General features: G+C 36.6%; 1 long non-coding RNA gene across 1 annotated transcript; it reads left to right on the top strand.

Moving 5' to 3' along the window:
• The first annotated feature begins 624 nt into the window (after window positions 1-624).
• On the top strand, window positions 625-4170 carry LOC119914749. The gene is made up of 3 exons (XR_005446836.1): window positions 625-1282; window positions 3100-3133; window positions 3691-4170. It is a non-coding gene; the product is annotated as an uncharacterized LOC119914749 (long non-coding RNA).
• Window positions 4171-5441: the final 1271 nt, after the last annotated feature.

The raw sequence follows: 5441 nt of genomic DNA on the forward strand, positions 1-5441 counted from the left end.
AAAGACAACAAAACAAATGATACTGGAAGGTTGAATTTGGATGAAAGATACATTTTCATATAGCCTATAGATGCAGTTTTTATAGCCTTGCAATTCTGAGAAAGTTCCAGCTGGATACAAAAGTGTCAATAAATACACTGAAGTTTTGTCTTGGGTTTAAAAATCTGCAGGTATGGATATGGAAAAGGTATTTCAGCCACCCATCTCACATGGATTTATTATGTCAATTAGGCTATGGAGTTGATATCTGCCTCAGGCTCTGATCACTTACTCCCAGCAATAATACAAGCAATAATTGGTGGCATAATCAGTTAAGTGAGATGACACACTTGAACCAAGAGACCCACCTTGTAGCAAATAATTAACTAACAAATATTAAAATAACACCCGCGACCCGATCCCGGATAAGCGATGAAGATGGATGGATGGATGGATATTAAAATCACACACACACACACACACACACACACAAAAATTAGGAGCAGCCGATCTCTTCTTATTCATTAGGCTACGTCAAACATCAGAGTCCATGCTAACGTAAGGTTACAAGCAATAGCCCGGAAAAGAGAACGTGTCAAACCTATGCTTTGAATTAGATTGATATCCAATGCTTGAAGTGCATGGAAAATGTGCCATTTCATTTTGTGTCAGTTTGCAGCATTAACCTCCACTAGAGTCGACCACTTCGCTTTAAATCTTTAAGGACTGCCTCAAACAACAGGAAATATGGCACATGACATAGTCAGCCAATTCAAGTCAGGTCACTCACAATACTGAAACCACTCTCTTCACCAACAGCATGAAATCATCTTTAAGCAAAAGTCTCCAACCACCAAAGGAGAGTTGACCTCTGCTGCAACAAGTAATTAATTTTAATATACAATTAAAGTTGGTGCAAATACTCCATAAAGCGACATAAAAGCTGAAACTTGCACAGCCAGCGGGAGGTCTGAAGCCTCATGAAATTGTCCTCAAACACTGACTGGACACAGCCAAAACCTGAACTAATGCATACTTCATGCAAGCAGAAAGTAAACTCTTACCTTGTTGTTGCAGTGATCATGTGCGTCACAAAACGACCATTTCAAAAGTCGCAGGAAGCCCCAAGCGGGAGACAGCAGGACGGAAAAAAAACACTTCAAGTTTGAGGTCCTCAGCTGATATGAACCCTTTCGGTATGTAGCATAACGTTAAATACAAAAAAAAAAATTCATGGAGAATGGCTGTGCAGCAAACAAAGATCCTCAAAGGTCCTGAAGTCACATGATGGACATGTTGACAGGTGAGCTTGCTTATGAAAATGCTATATGTAGAGGTGGCAGCTGGTGTAGCCCAGCAGGGTTAGCAGTTGGTTAGCAAGCTAGTTAGTTAGTTAGTTAGTTAGTTAGGAGCAGCCCTGTAGTGACTGCTTCAGTAAATGAAATGGACTGCCTTTCTTTCTTTTTTTTTTGGAAAGGGTTCATTGGACCTACACTCACTTGTAAGTTTATTAGGTAACTTACACCCAGCCAAAAGTTATGCACTTTATTGCAATACTCCTACTTCCATGAAGGTTAAAATGTTCAGTTTTTGTTTAATTCAGCTGTAAGGAGGATGTAGTTTGTGGTGCTGTTACACTAACACGAACAACTTTGCACACAACTGACTTGTAGTGAAAGTATTCAGATAATTTACTTAAGTAAAAATAACAATACAACTGAAAAAATACTCTATGACAAGTAAAAGTCCTGTATTCAAAATTTTACTGACGTAAAAGAAAATAAGTGTATCAGCCACTGATACAAAGTATAAAAAATAAAAATACTGAATTTGCACGATGGTCCATGTTATATTGGTCTATTGCTACTATTGCTTGAGTAAATGTGCTGATCAGTGTGGTGCACATTTTTGCTCAAACTATGAATATGCATCATAGAAGCTGATTATATTCTGTAAGTAAAATTTTAATCTGCATAACAATTATACTGTAGCTGCTAGGTAAGTGTAGAATAGTAAAAAGGATCATATATCCCGCTGAGATGTAGTGATGCACAAGTTTAAAGTAGCATAAAATGGAAATACTCATGTAAAGTACAAGCATCTTGTGTCCCTAAATATTTAAATACTAGTAGATACTTAATTACTTTCTACCATTGGTGGCACATGTATCCTCACAACCTCAATTACTCTAAATGCCATTTCTGCCTGAAAAAAACTATAATACCTTTACATGGTACATTTTACCAGTATGTGATGAGAGTATTGAATTCTAATGTAGTGAAAGGAATGAACACATTATTACGTAATTGCACCACAAATCATGACATTGTATTATCAGTTAACAAAGGAAAAGAGCAGCCAGTTGTTAAGGTCTGTTGTGGATGAATCTTTTCTTTCCGAGAACCGCTTACAACAATTAATAACTACAGTGTAATATTGTTGGATTATATTTGATCTGAGGAAAGACACCTGCTTTTTTCCCGAGCATAAATGAGCTGAATCTGGTCTGACAATCTCACATGTAATGGCATCCAATTTTAACACCATATACCGACAAGAGGTCACATTAGTTTTTGATCATCTATAAAGAAAAATATTTTAGACTGCTTGTCTGTTGGGTCTTGTCACTCAAACACCTTTTCCCTCCCCCTGCTGTGATATGTGTTTTATAGTGTTTGGTGGCAAAAAAAAAATTGGAAAACTTGAACTGACTATGAGAGCATTTTGTACCTGCTTAAACAGTAAATGCATAGTCTGGGCATTGCTGCTGTGTGTGAGTGAGGTTTGCAAAAACATTGTGTTTATGTATTTTGTGTGGCTAGATGGACTCAAATCCTGGTCATTCAGTATCAGTTTGTCATCACTAAAGTAAACTATAATCTGGTCAGTTGGAGGGCAAAAGGATGTAAGAGGTTTCCCTCTGATGTAGAGCCCTATCCTAGACTCCATGGACATGTGACACCTAAAGCCTCCTGCATAACAGTAAATAATCCTGCCTTCGTTAAACCCAGCCAGATTAAAGCAAATCCCCTATGAATTGACTTTTTGTTGTAGTTTCCGTGACAATATTAATGATAATATTATGATTCTCCTCTCGTTTTCTGTTCTATGTATCATCAGGACAAGGATGTGAACAGATTGCGGAGCTGCTGTGGTCAGTATACAGAGCAGCGTCAGGCATATGCCCGTCTCACTATAGGAAAAATTACAGCTACAGTGGAGGGAACTCAGACTGACTAGCATAGCACATTCACAAAACATGTATTTGTAATTTAATGGATTGTGAAGGGAATGACCTCTGGGAGCCTGTTAAATCTAAGCTGTGGAATCCTGAACCGTCTGTTAGACGACATAAGCTTTTATTTTCCCCCCAAAATAAAATATGAAAAGGATCTAATGTAATTCTATTATGGCACTGCCACTGCTGCTTGTTTTTCTGCTAGTGCTATTACTATTACTTCTGCGACATCTAATGTCATGCATAGTACTAAAACTATCACTTGTACTATTTTAACATAAGTTTATTTGAATGTTCTGGTATATGGGTAATACTAAACTGTCATCTTAAGAAAATGTACTGTCTAAATATACTAGTCTCTGTGCAGTGATAGATCAATGATATCAATGATATGCTGATAAGTAGGCTATGCCCTGAATGAAACGTGCACAATAATTTAATGTAATATTGTGATACTTTATTGAACCCCACAGGAAATTTCTCCTACTTTTTTCCCACTGCCCTGGAGGTCAGATTCCAGGTTGAGGTACAGGACAGGTCCTCAACACTGCAGAGTTCATTGTGGGCTATCGTTCATTGTACAGTTTCCTTTTCTAACTTAATCATTCATTAAAGGTACTGGTTTTACAATCAAAATGCATCTAAAAAGCCTTAATTGTAACAACATTTCAATCATAATCACAATCTAAATAATTATTTTTATTCAGTTATAATAAACATACTATCTTACCAACAAGGAAAGTGAAGAGTTCCCACCTATAACAACTCCCAGTCCTTTTAATTCTATTGCGGCATACCAAACATATGAAGACATCTAAAACGCTCTCTCTCCACGTCTTAGTTGAACAGATTAATTTTGTCATCTGTGACATTCACAAGTCATATTGTGCAGTTTACTGAGCTCTTTGCATGGCAGATGTCTCATGCAATCCTGATATAATCTGGCATTAAGGATGGACCAATAGAGACTTTGTAAATTCTTTCTCTCTTTTGCCGTCACAGTTGTCTTAAGTAGTAGATAGTTGTGACCTCTTTTGCATGCATGCTAGATTCTGAGTGTGTGTTGTTATAGTGCAGATTTGAGTCCAGATTCCTCAGATAGCCTTTGAAGTACACTGAACTATTCTTAAGGACAATCGACAGTATTTCTTTGCATATTATAAGTTCCATGGTGTTGTGTAATTATTTTATACACATTTATATTATATATACAGATTACATTAAGATACTGGGTCACATATTTGTAATTTGTAAAGAGACAATATAATTATGAATAATTTCTTCTTTCACATGAAGATGCTACAGTCCTTAGAGATTTCTGAGTGTATGCTTGCCCAAATCAAATAGACTACAATCTTCACAAAAGAAGGAAAAATAAAGGAAATTGTGATGTCAAAAATATCTTTTAATTTTTGTGAAAATCACAAAAGGCCTCACTAGAGAGAGGAAAGCATTTTAAGGGTAAAACATAAGCATGTCAAAACATTATTATGTCAAAAAAAAAGCCATCTGCGTGGCCTGACATGTCCCCTCATGTTGCAGGACCTGACAGAAGCTATGTGATAATCAAATGGCTTCCTGTCACGAGAAAGTATTACATCACAGAATGAATGGACATGTACAGATCTGGAATAAAGTAACCAACCAGACACTGATGATCAGCCTGAGGTAATGGTAGGCACACTGAGTGGCCATGTGGCTGTTACGCAGTCAGTCAGTCCACATCAGCAAAGTAGCAAAGTACAATTTTGAATCTAAAGGTGCATTAACTAATACATAAAGCAACTTGCACTCATGAAATACAGTATACAAGGTACAAGGTAGGTTAATTTGTCACATTTCAACAGGTTGTAAAGTGAAATTAAGTCTGTAACTCCCTTCTGCTACATAGCAGAAAATTTACAGTAATATAAAAGCAATTGTAAAAATGGTAGACATAAATAAACTATATTTCTATATGTCAGCATTGTCATTGTGAGCATGCTGACATTAGCATTTAGCTCAAAGCACTACTGTGCCTAAGTACAGTGTCACAGAGCTGCTAGCTTGGCTGTAGCCTCTTAGTCATGTTGTGTTTTGTTTAGTAACACAAGTCATGCACTGAATGTTCATATTCTAAAACATCTTTTTAGATTTTTAATGTTTTGATAGAAAATCCAGTCTGTCTCCTTTCTTGAAAATAAAAGAGTTTTCTGTAGAAATCCTTTAAAGAAAAGAGCCAGAT

Source organism: Micropterus salmoides, unplaced genomic scaffold, assembly GCF_014851395.1.
Source record: "Micropterus salmoides isolate LMB-PRFRI ecotype aquatic unplaced genomic scaffold, ASM1485139v1 Ms_hic_scaffold_20, whole genome shotgun sequence".
NCBI lineage: Eukaryota > Metazoa > Chordata > Actinopteri > Centrarchiformes > Centrarchidae > Micropterus > Micropterus salmoides.